Below are 17,018 nucleotides of genomic sequence, written 5' to 3' on the forward strand. Positions count from 1 at the left end.
TTGATGCAAAGAAGACGTTTTATTTCACAATCACAGATGCTCAAATAAATGTTTTGAAAACAAAATATGCCTTTGGACGGCAGAACTGGTTTTGTGACCAAAGTAATGGGTATACTTGGACATTTTATTTATCCAAAGAGAAGAACATTTCTTGTCGTATTTGTTTTTTTCTTCAGCTAACATATAAATGTTTAATGAGAAAATAAAATCAAGGTAAAACATCTAGAGAGACATCTAGAAAGACTTAGAAAAAAAGAGCTTTTTATCTTGCCAACTTCCATAACATTACTTTGATTCTCTCTGATACATTGCAGAGTAATGCTTCATTTTCTGTCTCATAATTTTGAATGTATTATTCATAATAATAAATTTTTCACTAGGATATTAATGATTCATTATAATAGCAATGATCTTGATGAATTCATTCGTGCCACTCTGGTTTAAGTGAATCTTTTTAACAATAAGAAAGTGCTGGGATAGAAGTGATTGCAGTGCAAGTTGCCTGTGAGGCCAGAAAAATCTATTTAATGAATTTATTATCATTCAGTAAGTTTGAATATTAAATCTACAGTCTCTCACTATATAAAATTCCTGAATGTTCTGGTCTTTAAGAAATACAGTGTAAATTTTGTGTCAGTTTCCTATGCTTACTGGTCGATGCTGCTTTTTCTCCATGTTTTCTGAAACATTATTTATTCTGCTTATTCTGTATGAGCTTTGGGAAATAAAGCAAACAAAAGAAAACCCATGCAGCTCATCCCTGTTTTAATTTTTAAGGGCTGACAGTTTCTAGTATGAGCTAATCTGAAGTCATTTAGAGATATAAATGCTCAGGGACCCATAAAATTACCAAATCCTTAAAGCAAAGTTGACTGTAAATAAGAGAAAATAAAAATGTTTTTCTTCCTAATGTCTGTGTCCATACAATGTTATTATTGCATTAAAGAAGGAAGAGCATAGAAAATATTAGAAGAGGCATATGATAATTTGAAAAAGGTTCCAGGAGAGTACTTGAGCCAGTTAAAAAAATCTCCGCGTGTCTGTAAGACTATTTTCCAGTTGTAATGGGATTGCCATGCAGTTGAATGCAAACAGTAATCTGGCATTTGAACTACAGCTGGGTATCAAGGGCAGGGTATGAAACCAAGCACCACTAATAGACCAAACACAAGTAACAGACCTCAGCTGTCATTCTGGAACTGTGTTCTTGAGACTGCAAGATACAGTCCCCTGCTTTTCTCCAATGTCCTTCAAAATGTGGCTCCTGGTGCTGCAGCTGATGTTTTATTAGCACAGCTTATTCTCATGCATTTTCTTGCCATTGAATAATTCACACTACAAAAATAATGGTCAAATTGGAGAGACATATACATATATATACACATTGATAGAATACTTTGGCAACTGCTGACGATTAATACTTATCCCATTACAACAATAACACTGGCAGGCCCATTATGAAAGCTGTTTAATGAATTTTATTTGTTCCTGTTCAGGTGTTTCTTTGGAGGATTGTATAGGTTCCCTCAGTGGATTTTGAAAACATCATACCAACAAAAGATGGATTATGATAGTTGGACTAAATTAGCATTATCAGTTTACATGTGTTCACATTTCAATTACGGATTCTACTTTCTTCACTTCTTTTGGAAGTGATCCATCCTTGTCAAATCACTTTACTGAACAAAATTATCCTCTGTATTTCTTAGTTCTGCATATCTATTGTTTTTTCTGTATAGCTTGTAAGGTGTTTGAATTTTAAGCAGGAGATTAATTCATATTTGGAACTACGTTACATCTTGGTTTTAGACTTGAGGTTGGTTTCTTTGTAGCAAATGGAGGGACATCTTTTGCTATAAAATTTGATAAGGGACTCTTTCTGAGAAAAACATCTTATCACAGAATGGTATTTTATGGAATCAAATTTCAATGTACAGTTATATTTCTAAACTTGTGAATATTTTTGTGTATTGATTTGGTCATTCTTACTCTTAAGAGTTGAGATTGTTTGGCTTAGAGAAGAGAGAGTCCAAGGAGACCTTAGAGCAGCCTTCTAGTACGTGAAGAGGCCTAAAGGAAGGACCTTTTATCAGTGCAGTGACAGGATAAGGAGCAGTGGCCTTAAACTGAAGGCACGTAGATTTAGATTAGATATGAGAGAGAAATTCTTGACTGTGAGGGTGGCAAGGCGCTGGAACAGGTTGCCCAGAGAAGCTGTGGCTCCCCCTGGTAGTGTTCAAGGCCAGGCTGGATGGGGCTAGGGCAGCCTGGGCTATTGTAGGGTGTCCATGCCCATGGCAGGGGGTTGGAACTAGATGGTCTCAGAGGTCCCTTCCAACCCAATCATTCTATGATTCTATGTAGTCTAGCAAATGCTGAGTAAAGGAGAAAACCCCCTCCAGGCTACACAACTTTCAAAAGGCTATTGTTCTTTGCTGCCAAGGCAAACTGTGGGCTCGTGCCTGCCTTGCTGCCTGCAAGGCCCTTTTTCGCAAGGCTGCCCCCCTGGCAGTCAGACCCCAGACTGGGTTAGAGGATGCTGGGACTTTATACAGCAGAGGTATTCATCATTTAAAATTAACTTTTTTAGCCAGTGGATTGAATTGCAGTTGTGAAGGACACACAGTGCGAATCGAGTCTGTATGAGTGGTAGCAAGAGCCTAGGGTAAATCAGGGATGTGCCTTTGTAATAGTTCTTTTGAGTGTTACCAGTTAATTTCTAGCTTTAGCTAGTAATGGGAGAAAACCTGTTTTTCACTTTACACTGTCTTTATTTCATTAATTGTTTTAACTTCAGAAGACAAGTGAAGTGGTTGCTACACTTACTCTGTAAATGCAGTTTAGCTGCTACTTGCAGGAGTACAGCAACTTCCAAATTGTTGCTCAGAGCATGTCACCAAATTACTCAAAATGATCCCTCATCTTCAAGAGCAAAATAATAAATAAACAATGTATCAGGTTACATGAAGTGTAATTTTATTAACAGGAGACAGTTCTGAGTAAAAAGATAAACACAAGACTACCTCCTCTATAGAGGTATAGTAGATCAAATGAAAATTATATTGCAATATCTAACAATTTCGAAGGGGATCTATTTCAAAATAAATGTTGTTCTAGGGGTAGCTTATGTATTCTAAACACGTAAGTATATATAAACATAAACCATATTTTTTTATATTAAAAAAGTTGCCACAGCAGGAACAAAACCCAAAGAAGACATACTGAAGACAGAATTGAAATTGCTTATTTCCCCTATCTCATTGTTTCTCTGGCAGGTCTTGTTAAATTTATAGCATACATTTTAATTTTTTTAAGTAAAAAGAAAGAGATGTGTGTCAGAAAAAAAGCAAAATATAACATGAACTTCTTTTATTGACAATGGTTTGTAGGTAATATTGTTTCATAAATGTTCGCTGTACTTTTAAAATCTTATTTCCCTTGTGGCAGACCATCCCGTTTATTAAAGCAACAATTATGAACAGTTAACTTACCTCAATGACTAATGAGATCTATTTCTTTGCATTTGAAAATTAGATGTTGCTTTTTGCATGTAAACAGATCACTGGTATGAGGAAATTCCTTCCGTTAAAAGATTATGCTTTCTGCTATTGAAGTAATTTTTCTTTAGACCTAAATAATGCATGGAATGTTGAAAAGCAAACAGGCTGGAGTTGTGTTTTATCAGCTCCCAAAAGCTGTACCTGTCCATGGTGCAGAATAAAACATACTTGGCTCTGGGCCAGTCACAAACGTAGTTTTGATCCGTTGCGAACCACTGCACAGCTGAACACTGAGAGGGAGTTGTGCTTTTCTAGTGGCATAAGGTTTTGGGGTTTTTTTCTTTTTGCTTTTATGGCAAGTGGTAAACTCACATACTTCCGTTCCACTCCTGAGTTATAGAGCTGCTTTACATCATTAAAAAGCACCAATAAAAACTATTTTATTTTATTTTTCCTCTTGGGTTCTCAGCAATTTGGACTTGAGAGAGGGAAGGATAACATAGGGAGGGTTTTTGAACATCTGAAAAAACTTCCACTTGAAATTTTTTTCCTCTTTTTTTTTTCTTCTGTTCTTTTTTTACAAGGCAGTGCAATATGTGATTTAATGATTTGGACTTTCCACTGATCTGTGAATTACATCATATAAAATGAGTTACAGTGCTGAGAAAAGGTGCCAAAAACTTACTATACCCTTAATCATTCTGTTTCTAAAGTGAGGAAGGTAGGACTTTGATAACTTTTTTCCATTTTTGCTTTTGAAGAGACACTTTTCTACCATAGCAGGGCATGGTTGCAACACTAAGAAAGATTCTGCAGATCTGCTGCTGGACTGGTGTCAGCCAGTTGGCTGGAACTGTCTGCACTATAACCCAGAGCTAAATATTAGTGATGTTCCATTCTTTATTGGCCCCTCTAGATACTTCAGTCGTGTGAGGGGATAGAAAATAAAGCCTGATGGCACTTGTGCTGCTAAATACCATTTCTTTGTGGTATTCCTTTGCCTTTTTTTTTTGGTTAGTTTTCAACCAGTAGATGAATCAGCAGGAGGTTGGACAGGTGGCCATGCTGGAAGGGAAAAGAAGAATGAGGGGATGGATGGTAGAAAAGGATGGTCATATGGCACAGGGAAGATTACAAGGAAGTATGTTTTTCTACTATTTACCCAAGAAAATGTCTATGTCAGCAGTCAAATTCTACATGGTTGTGTCTAGAGAAGGGTTTCTACCTGAACAGTGGGCAGGGGCACTGGCCTGAACTTCTGTGCCTTGGTAGTCTCTGGGACAAAAACTCTTCTCCATTTGTCTTTCAGAGAATGAGATCTGAAGGGTTTTCTTTGTTTTGTTTTGTACAGCAAAAGCTAGAGCGCATTCTCACTGGCCAAGAGAAAAATCTTTCTGACTCCAGAGAAGCTGAGTCTGGAATTCTGTCTGACAGCTGAGAAACAATACTAGTGGTTTGTGCTGGTTTTGATTGCGTAAATCCAAATGTATAAAAAAGTCACATGGTGTCCATTAATGTATCGATGCAAGCAGATAGATGCTTTTTGAACAGTTACTCACATAAGGAAATACGAAGTCTTTAAAAGTTGAATTGACACTGACAAATCAAGTCAGTATTTTCTGCTTGAGTTCACAGTGGATTTTGCCATATGGCAAGATTTTTTAACTTTATTTTTTACCCTCTATGGTTCCTTTCTGTGCTTTTGTTCCCATTGAATCCTTTGAAAAAACTTCTAAAGTCTGTCAGGGCTTTGGCAAGGCTTTGGAGCTGCATGTCCAAGGCCATTTTTATTGCCTCTCTGTCCTGTTGCCAAAATGAATATTCATCTTTAATAGCAAAGATGGCACTTAATCTTATGTAATCTCATGTTCAGAGGACTCCACTTAGCAGATATTCACTAAGATCATTGATTTTAATAATTTAAGTGAATTATGCATACTTATGCATTACTTGCCCTACTTTGCATACGTTATTTAGACTGTGTAGCCATATCCTTATAGCAGCACCTGAAAGGTGCCCATAAGAAAGCTGGGGAAGAACAGTTCACAAGGGCATGTAGCAATAGGATGAGGGGTAATGGTTTTAAATTAGAAAAGGTGAGATTTAGGTTGGATATTAGGAAAAAGTTGTAGATCACTGGAACAAGTTGCCTAGAAGAGAGGTGGTGGAGTCCCCATCCCTGGAGATATTCAAGGTCAGGCTTGACGGGGATGTGAGCAACGTGATCTAGTTAAAGGTGTCCCTGCTTACTGCAGGGAGGTTCGACTAAATGACCTTTAAAGGTCCTTTTCAACCTCACACATTCTATGATTCTATGAATCCCACAAAGCAACACAATTATTTCTTGGCATGGAAAGCGAGCAATTTAAAATCAATGTGAAACTTTCAGCCAATGAGAGACACTGGGTCAGGTCTCCATGCATGTAAAGCAGCAACAGAAATACAGCTTTATATCAGCTGAAATGTGTGTGCAGTGTTAGTAGGCATAGAAAGAGAACTTAGCATGTTTGTACTGTCATCTGTAATGCAGGTAGTTTTTAAAAAGTGGTGTCTTACAAGGTATCACAGACTAAACAGTGTAATCTAGGAAATCTTACTATGCTTATTTTTCAGTTTGTATCTCTTATTACAGCAGATATTTGGAATTTGAAATACATACAGACATGGATTATTCTGATCTTACAGAATACAGTTCAATATCATATCTAGTGTTATCAGAGATATACATGGTTTTGGCTTCATGAGGCACTGTTTACTAATGAAAAAGAATTAAAAGCTCTTCATATCAACAAAATGTAAATTCATTAATGTGAGAGTTTCTTTTTCAATCGTATCCAGTTATTTAATATTTAAATATAGGACAGTGTTCTGGATACATCTGCCAATAATTGTACTTGGTTTGTTGGGGATAAATCTGCATGCTCAATGTTAGTGATTTAGACTCCATGGGGTTTTATTATAAGAATTCAAATGTATTTTTTTTGTTCAAAATATATTTTAGAGATACGAAAGACTGTTATCAATAAAAGACTTAAAGAACTTCCAAAGGAAAGTACTGAATACCTAAATATGCTGGTGGAACCGCATGACATGTAACCTGAATACGTAGCAACAAAAGCTGAAAATTTGTAGTTAAAGAAAATTAATTAGGTGATGATAATATTCCAACTGATGGCACTGAAAGAAAGAATAGTGTTTATGACATGTATGTGTAATTTGTTATCAGCTAACCAATGTGAGAAAAAAATTTAAATGCTCATTTTATTTTTAATATTAATGATTTGTTTCATGCTGCTAGTAATACAGTCTATTCAATCAAGGATTTTAACACAAATGTGTATAACTTGTATAATTTAACAAACAAAACAGGAGTTGTAACTTCTTCAGTCAAATACGTAGTTTGCAACTTTCTTCATTATCTAAATGTCTTTTAAAAGCAAACAAACAGTTCCCAAAAGATTACAGAAACATATTTGATGGTGGTTAATGTTTTGTTTTTTTTTTTTTTTATTGTAGTGGAATAGAGGTAGGAATTCAACTTCTGGTATGTAAAAGAGACCTAAAAAATCTCATTAGATCAGTTTTCCTTTATAGCCATACAGTCCAGTAACTGTTTTGGAGTACTCTCGTTTTTTTAAAGATTAAAATATAAAAATAAGATTATACTATTGCTGGAAAATCTTGTCTGAGATAGAGGTGTCATGCAAGCACTGTGATGTAAGAAGGTCAGATACGTAATGTATGATCCTATAATTGCTTTGGTGATTTTTCTGCAGCCTTCTGAAAACTTGCCAGTTGGCTGTGATTTAACTTCTGAGTCCTACTCTTTTTAGTACTGTTTCTATTAAAAAGGAGAGTTGCTATTATTACTCAATGGCTTTATCTGTTTGCATTTTGAACATTTTGTTCAAAGCAATACCCTCACACAATTGCATAGGTGATGAGCTTTGGTGGTTGGGTTTCTTCTTCCTCCCATGTGGTATAAAAGTCTTGGGACTCTTAATAATCTTAGGACTAGGTATTAAAGACCGGAAACAGATTATTTGCTTTCACCAAATACACTAACTGCACTAGAATACCCTAAAAAAGTAGTTAAAGATAAATTGACACATAGAGCAAAACCAGAATATTTTGCAGTGGGAGTCCATATTCATGTCCAGTACATTCATGTCTGATGAAAGTTACAACCAATACCTGTTAAATGCAGGCACGGCCCTTGCTGAATTACCCTGGGTGACTGAACATCACAAGGTTACACAGTGGCATATTCTGCTAAGTCCTCTAGAGCTCAACATTTTAAGTATTTTCTCTGATGGGTTTATAGCAGAATGTACTTCATTGGTACACACAGAGTAGTTACAAAGCAGTTTGAATTTTTTTTCAGGTTTCAGCCTAATTAACAGATTCGTGTATCTGTGTTTCGAGCTAAGAACCCATGAAATTGCAAATCCTTATTTTTAAACCCTTTATGCAGGCATTATATAAAAGTAGTGGTGTCAAATTGTGACTGCATTCAATGTTTTTAAAGCACTGTTGGGCCAAATCTTACTCAGCAGACTGACCTTGTTTTGGCTGGGATAGAGTTAATTTTGTTCCCAGGAGCTGGTGTAGTGCTGGGTTTGGGATTTAGGTTGAGAATAATGTCGATAACACATTGGTGTTTTAGCTGTTGCCAAGCAGCCAAGGACTTCTGAGCCTCTCATACTGCCTTGCCAACAAGAAGGTGGGGAAAACCCATAAAGCTGTGAGGGGACATGGCCACGGCAGCTGACCCAAACTGGCCAAAGGGGTATTCTGTGCCATACGATGTCATGCTCCGTATATAACAAGCAGGTGGGCCAGGAGGCCGGCAGCTCAGGATCTGGCTAAGCATTGGGTTTGGTGGTGAGCAACTGTGCTGTGTATCACTTCTTTTGAATAATAATATTCATTTATGCAATTATTTATTTTACATATGCAAATAGAAGCATAACTTTTTTCTGACTTCAAAAGCAAAAGAACAGTTGCTTTATTTTGCATTAAAAAACAGAGGCCAGATCCCAAAGAAAGCAATTATGTTTTTAAGAGTGATATATGTTTTATTTGATATGTGATTTGGTCAGTAGTAGACTAAGTTATTTTAACCTCCTTTAGCTGTTGCAGTTGCAAGTATGTGTGTAGTTTAATATTTATAAAAGTCTCCCTTTATAAATTCAAAATGGCAAAAGAATTCTCTCCCATTGTGTATGTTTCCAGCTTATTTATCAGGGAGGTTAGATGTATCTGTAGTTTCCATTAAAGCTCTTATTGCCACATACCAGTAACTGTCCACATAATTCTTGTTAGAGTTGCTTTATTTCTATATAATTCTCTTAGGAGAATTAATTGCAAAGAGTTCTGGGTATACTGGAAAATTTGCAAGACTGTGGAAATTTCTTTTTTTTAAATTATTTTTTAATAGAAAATAAAGCAATACCAAACGAAGGCAGTAGAAAGTTAAATCCCCAGGATAGACTTGCACCTTAGTAAAGGAGTAGAACGCACTTGCTTGGTAAGATGCAAATTGAGATATCGATAAAATAAAATTAAACTCATCTAGAAAATAAAGTGATATCTGCAAATGTAGTGATACCATAGTAAATGTCTTAATGTGGTGTCAAAATGTGAAATTTTAAAAAGGAAGAACTTGAATACTATTAAGGAGGAAACTCCAGATTGGTGAATGATGTAATTGAATACAATAGTCTCACACAGGAGTGATATCCATGAACTTCTTGCTGTACTTCCTTCTGGAAGATTAGCGGGAAAAGAGTAGAAGTCCACATAGTTTGCCAGCTCCTTGAGAGTGTCTTTACCATCTCTGAATTTTTAAGCCTCTTGCTTTATTACCTCTTGTGTAATTCACTTCTGAGGCAGGTGGAGTGTTTGCTGGGAAATGCATTTGGGCATGTGTGTCTAGAGAGTGCTTTGTGGCATCTTTTTGTGCTGGCATGTTACTGAATGATAAGCTGAGAGCCTTTTAAAGCAGTGGTTGTTTGCTTAACCAGCTTAGTAACAATATTTTGGCACCTTAAACTCCAAAAGGACAAAATTTGAATATTTAAGAAGCTGAACATATAATCACCAATTAGTCTTCCAAGTTTTTTTATTTTGTAGTTAAAGGTGCATAGTAAATATGAGTTTATTTTTTTACATCAAACAGTGTATGCTCAAATGCACAGTGAAACTGGAGCTTTATACAGTTACAGATTTACAGATAAGCCACGATTTCTGAGTATACATGGTGAGATTTTAAAAAATAGATATTTAAGTTTGAAAGTATTATTGGCATTTTTATGCATGCTGAAACTCTGACAGTATATGTCTCTAAATCCACAAGGATTTTCCTTGCTTACTTTTAGGACACCTCAGGTCTTTCTGTCCCTGACCCAAATATCTGCTGGAGTTTCTCAAAACAACAAGAATGTAATGATTAAAGATGTATTTTTTTGAGTCAACTTTCAATATATCATTCTTATTGTTTTGTTTTATGTTACAGAGTTGAATGCGTACAGCTTTTAAGATAGATGCATACTTTTTCATACAAATATTATTTTAAATCAGGTGAATCAGATCAAAACAATCTGGGATGTAAAATAATCTAGGGAACATTATACCCAATCTGAATCAGAATGAACGTATTACCTTTAAAAAACTTAGAATGAGACGAGTAAAATGAATTAAAGAACTGAGGTATGGTACACTATTCATCTTCATAAACTGGCTTTGTAATTTATTAATGTTTTGGCTAGCCATTTGGCATGACTAAATTTGAATTGCTGGTGGGACAGACTCAAAATTCTGTGGGTGGTTGCATTTCATTTGTGTTGAGTAATTTCTTTAATTGAAATAGGCACATGAATGAGTATAGAATCAAAACAGAATGCATGCATTATTCACTTTAGTTATAAAAGCTGATTTATTTTACATTTGCATAAAGAAAATATTGACTGTTAATATGCAATTTAGTGCTGAAAGTCCCTAAGTGCCAAACGGAGATAAATCTAGCTGGAGGCCAGTCATGAGTGGTGTTCCCCAGAGCTCAGTGGTAGGTCCAGTTCTGTTCAATATCTTTATCAATGACCTGGATGAAGGGGTTGAATGTACCCTGAGTAAATTTGTGGATGACACCAAAATGGGAGGATGCGTTGATCTGCTTGAGGGTAGGGAGGCTCTTCAAAGGGACCTGAACAGGCTGGATCTGAATGGCTGAAACCAACAGGATGAGGTTCAACAAGGCCAAGTGCAGAGTTGTGCACTTGGGACAGAGCCACATGCAGCACTTCAGGCTTGGGGAAGAGTGGCTGGAAAGCTGCCTGGTGGATAAGGACCAGGGGTGTTGGTTGACTGCTGACTGAACATGAGCCAGTGGTGTGCCCAGGTGGCCATGAAGGCTAATGGCATTTTGGCTTGTATCAGAAACAGTGTGGCCAGGGAAGTGTTCAGTTCTAGGCCCCTCACTACAAGATAGACATTAAGGCCCTAGAGTGTGTCCAGAGAAGGGCAACCAGGCTGCTGAAGGGGCTGGAGAACATATTTATGAGGAGTAGCTGAGAAACTGCCGTTGTTCAGCCTGGAGAAGAGGAGGCTGCAGAGACCATATTATTGCCTACAACTGCCTCAAAGGAGGTTGTGGAGAGGTGAGTATTGGTCTCTTCAGCCAGGTGACAGGTGGTAGGATGAGGGGGAATGGCCTCAAGCTGCACCAGGGCAGGTTCAAATTAGACATTAGGAAAGAGTTCTTCACCAAAAGGGTTGTTGGGCATTGGAACAGGCTGACCAGGAAGTTGTTGAGTCACCAATCCTGGATGTATTTAAAAGACGGGTAGACAGGGTGCTCTAGGTATATAGTTTAGTAGAAGACAGGTATGGTTGGACTCTATGATCTCAAAGGTCTTTGCCAGCCTAGTGATTCTATGATTCTATGGTAAGTGCATTGTTGCATCTTTCCACAAAGGATTTTGGTTGCTGTGTGTATTTTGCTACTTTGAAACTGTATTGCCCAGGAGAGATGATACATGTCCCTTCTGTCTTTTAAGGACAAGTCAGAGGTTACTCAGCATAAATTCACCATCCCTCATTCCATCAATATTTGTTAGGCACCACTTCTCCTAGTTACACAGATTGACTGTTGATTTCAGCAGTATAAAATGGAAAGGGTAATAGTTGAAAACTTAAAATTCTTAGAAGTGAAAATTTGGTGTCCGTTATTATGTTTATAGTTGATAGCTTATTACATAAATAATTGGGTTTTGCTTGTCTTACACATATTGTCTCATGTTAATTGCAATGTGAATGAATTGCTCATTAGAGTTGGTATAATGTATTCTGGAAGGGTCAGTATTTATATTTATTTGGATTTCATTTTTGTTTATTATAATTCCACTGTGAAGATTCCTGCTATTGGATAAATTTACCTATAAGAGAATCTCTGCAAATAAAGTCCTATTGGATATTACGTGGAGGTAAGATTTCTGCTGAAACAGGTCAGGCTGTGGCAGTTATTACAGCTACAAAAGGCACACACATTTGCCCGGCCTGTTTGATCCTGAAAGATTATAGGATTCCTAGTTTGAAATATGATTGCTGTATTGTACATGGTTTATGATAAATCTGGTCAGAGATTAGGAAGATTTCCCTGTTGGATGTCTGTTATGCTTCCCAGGAAAGGCCAACATAGTATTTTTTTAAAGATCATCTTTCTGATGCTGTAAGAATCCAAGCTGCTTCCTTCCAGAGCAATAGGACCCTCCCAACTGATAATATGCTGGATTTTTCCATTACTTGTTGCAGCAGCTAGAAATACATCATCATCTCCAAGAATAAAAGGGAACTGTAAATTTTTGAATAATACACATAAGATTAGCATAATAAGGTAGAATTTGCAGGATCAGCATGAATTAAGTAAAAAATGTTTTGTTAATTTGGATGTGTGCCTAGAACCTCTGTAGTGCTGTTGATCCTATGAGATATTGTTATTTTATTAATTAGCATGAAATTTTCCTAATTGCTTTAAAATTAACACATTTACAGTGCATTAGGATGATATACTATTAGCTAATACTCATCTAAGCTTCTGGCTGCAGCAGCTTATGTTGTAATGGCTGTTGCAGTTGACTGACCTGCTTTATCCATACAGGCTGATAGGAACTTGTATGGTTCCTTACCCAGTATCACTTTTATCATTTGCTACATCTTAAATTTTCAGAGAACAGATAAAAAGGAGAAAAAACTCTTAGTAATGTAGATACATTAGACTTACCTATAGTTAGAAAGGAAACTAGAGAGGGACATGGAGAATAAGAGGGGAAAAAAGCCTCTTATCCTTTTTAGAGATGGATTGTGTGAGGCATTAAATCCATAAGGTTAGTAAACATGATACTAGGAAATACAACTTCCAAGCAGTTAAGACAGGCTGCACAATTAATATTAGCTATTAATAGTAGCCTCATGACACTTGATGGGTCTGCTGATCACAGTTGTTTCTAAAGGGCAAAAGGTGAAAAATTGTAACATAAAATTTTGCCACTGTTTGCAACTATAAAAGAAGATTATAGTTGTACTTGTGCAACAACAGCCTCAGTAGAAACATAATTCATGTTAATTTTTAAAGGCTGAGATGGTTAAAACCCAAGATGCAGTTTCATTTGGATTGTTGTTATACCTTCGGTTTGTAGCTTCAGTTTCAAGTAACTCATTTTCTTTGCAAATGAACTGTATGGAGGTAAAAGTGAGTAACTCCTGACAAGACATAGACTATTGCTGATAAGAGTATATGTTTGCTATATCAATAGAAAGCTTGCTTAGTGCATCAAGATTTATTTTTTCACTACTTTGTCAAATCTAACACTTCATTTATGAGAGAATTCTGCACTTGGAAAGGTGGATGAAATAGGAAAACTCTATATATGAATATAAAAAGAGAATATTTTTAAAAAATTAAACCAATTGGCTGTTTATGTCAGATTAACAAGATATGTTAAAATACAGGTGATCAACAGATCAGTAGTGGTGTAGGTAACCAATATGATTCAAAAGAACTGCTGAAGACTTGTTTTGTATCTTTAGGCTTTGAAAATGAATTGGTTATCCTGTATTTGGGTCTGAAAGAAATTATTCCACTCCTATTTTTCTCCCAGTGTTGTTGGTCTCCTTTTTTTTTTTTTTTTTAATAAATTCCCAACTATATTCTGGTTTCATTCTCCTGGTATTCCTGTGAGTTTTCAAGTTTTATCCCCTGAAACAGCTGTTCTTTGAAAAAGGAATCTTTAAAGCATTTTTGTTCTTACCAAGAATTTTTTCATTATGTGAAAAATCATACTTTTCAAGTAGAACTTGACCAGAATTTCAAAGTTTTTGCAAAAACGTGAAGAGTGTACTTCTGACAAAAAGCTACTCCCTTGTCAAACTACACTTCCAAAACCATGAGGACTTAATAGTTTTTAGATATTGTAATGTTAAAAGTTATGAATGTTGGAAAGATCTTGGCTTTTGGTCAAAATAACTGTTCTGGATGAATATCCTACCTATAAAAGTACAGTATTTTGCCAATGCCTTGTATAGCAAGTGATGGTTTCAGGCTGAAATAGTCATAGGCAACTAAAAAAAGTATTTGTAGGAGGTGGCTAGGCATCCTTCACGGTCTGCTGATGATGAACATGCAGGAGCTTAACACTGTTGTTGCAAGGTCTTCTTTTGTAGAACTGAAACTCTAAAACTCATAATTCATTCTCTCTCTTTTCTGTTTGGGGATTTGGTGAATATGTTTCATCCTATTTGGCTGACAGGACTTATTGTCAGAGCCATGTATTTTGGTACTGGGTCCATCTTTTCGATGACAAGCTTGAAAACGTGGAAAGCTATGCCTCCCATACAGAGTCCTTGAAACGGATGGTTTTTCTTGGTAATATTGAGTGTGTTTCATCACTGTCACCAGACAGAATCTCATTTCAGTAGAGATTCCAAAAAGACTGGAGGTAAAAATTTAAATGTAACATGAAAATAAATAGTGGGTTCAGTTTCTTTCAGGCTGCTCCCACAAATAGGGGTACAGATGTTTTGCTTAATTTCTGTACTAAAATTAATTTTTGAATCCTCCTACTTGGATTCTCATAGTTTGACATCTAATAAATGTGTTAATTTTAAAAAAAAGTTATGGACACCCACATCTCATTTTTTGACAATGATACAAGCTGTGGATGCTTTGTAAATAGGGTTGCTCAGTTAAGCATCTTTTAGGCACTGATGTATGAATTTTCAGTATACAGTTAGAGATTAGATACCTGCAAGAACATTTCACTGGGATTATGGTTAGAAGAGAAACAAAAATATCAATGAGACTAGAAAAACGACCAGGAAACTTGCAAATAACTAGGCAGGGAAATAAAGCTGAGGTAAAGCCGATTATTCTTAAAAACTGAGTTTGCTGATGCAATTTATTATTTTTCAGTCTTGTACTAATATTTATGAGGGGCAGAAGTTCAGCTGACATTCACAGGATTCTATACATCGTATTATGTGAGCAGGTCATACGTTATTGTGGCTCATTGGCACTGTGTGATCATCACAGTAATGACAGTGGGACTGACTTTTGCATCCCGGCCTCTTGCTTTCATTGTCATTGTACTGGAGTGTGGGAGGCTTGTAAATAATAATGGACCAAAACCCGAAGTAGTGCGTAATGAATACATCTGGTGTCCGCGATTCAGCTGTGGGATGGACTAGAGTTAGAGATATTTTTAAAATGCATTTCAAAAGCTTTGCTTGAGACACCTTTTTAATAAAGGGTATGATTATCTAATTTGCAAATCTGCCTCCTACAGAGGAAAGCATAATTTACTATGTAGACATTACTACAGAAAATTAATGCACAAAATAAATACAGTTTAAAATCACAGGAAGAATAAAGAAGTCCCAATTTTTCTAAATATGTCAATTACTCCAGCAATATATAGACTTTAATAATTGCATAGGAAAATGACATTATTTTAATTTGTCTAATTTTGCTGATTGTAGGTGTTACAAATAATGATGAAGGATCAGTAGAAAAGTTCATACTAATTTATTATTTCTCTCCTAGCAGTACTGAATCTCCTATTGAAATTTAGTATAAAATTTCTGGTTTATTTATGTAATTACCTATTTTTAACAGGCTACTTGCGTATTAGATTGTTATTTGTGGGTGACTACATTGTCTAGTCACGTATTTGACAATAAGACAAATCTTGTAAACTAGAACTAGCAGAGATATGAGTAGCATTTTAAGCTCTACAGAATACTGCAGTTTGTACTTTTAAAATCACCAGGTATATTTTATATTCAAAATCATTATATTACAATTGATTTGGGGAATATGTATAAAATGAACTGAAAACAAATTGTTTTGAATACTGCCATTTTTATCGGAATTATCCACTGATCTTTTGGATCAAAAATAAGTGCTATAGAGTCCCTGGACTGTCCAAGGACCCCATTCCATATTCTGTCACAAATGAAAAAACCCCAACCTTTTGGAATATGAACTATTTTTCTACACCTTCATTTAGGAAGTTACTGGAACAAAGATGAATTTTGAAAAAATTGGCGATGAAGGTTCAGGATTACCAACATAGATGTTTATGTCTGCGTTGAATTCCTGATATTTTTTGGGGCATAAAAATTGTGTTATACTCTCAAATTAAGAGTTTATTATAATCATTAAACCATAGATAGTTTCCAGTTAGTTACAGATTGGTTTTATATTTCTTAAAAGTGCATTGGTGGGTGGTTGTTAGACATGTAGCAAAATGTTTCTTTAAAATTCTTTATTACTTATTTATAGTCTCGCAGAGCATTCACTAAAATACCTGACCACACATTTGACCTCTCCTCCAAAAAGACTGATATTGCAAATTGATGGCTGCAGATTCTCATTGCAGCCCTTAGATATGGGGTCACTTTCGAGACTGGTCACTAAAAAATACTTTATAATTCCACAGAATCATAGAATCATTTAGGTTGGAAAAGACCTTTAAGATCAGGTCAGTGCTAGGTTTACAATTGGACAAGTCCAACACTAAACTATGTCACCAAGTGCCATGTATCCGTGTCTTAAATACCTGTAGGGTATTTCAGGTATCATTCTATAAAGAGATCTTTTGATAGGGAGTATTAAGCTGCCATATAACACAGAATACCTTTATTTTTCATATTCTTTCCTCTGTTTGTATGTGATGTAATATCATAGATAAGGACGCTTAGAGACTGTGTGTTTTTCCTTCCTCATATTTATTTTATGCTTTGAATTGATGGTAAATGCACTGTGAATAGTATATTTAAATGAAAGATTAAAAATACCTGGAATTATTAGTTTTTTGAATGGCCTATTTGGAATGGGAACCTTCAGCCTATGTCTGTATGCCAGCCTGATGCCTTATGTCCTAAATCCAGAGCTCTGAAAACATCAGTGCTAAAATAGACTGTATAGGGATGAACAGAGCTGTAGCTGACTGAGCTAAATAC

The 17,018-nt window shown here is 35.9% G+C and overlaps 1 protein-coding gene across 1 annotated transcript in view; it reads left to right on the forward strand.

Annotated features, from left to right (window-relative positions):
- The window catches only part of RYR2 (ryanodine receptor 2), a gene marked incomplete at both ends in the record, with an annotated part of 388,405 nt that overhangs the window by 102,950 nt on the left and 268,437 nt on the right, over positions 1-17,018 (forward strand). The window lies entirely within an intron of this gene.

Source organism: Gallinula chloropus (assembly GCF_964237585.1).
Source record: "Gallinula chloropus genome assembly, chromosome: 3".
NCBI classification, from domain to species: Eukaryota; Metazoa; Chordata; class Aves; order Gruiformes; family Rallidae; genus Gallinula; species Gallinula chloropus.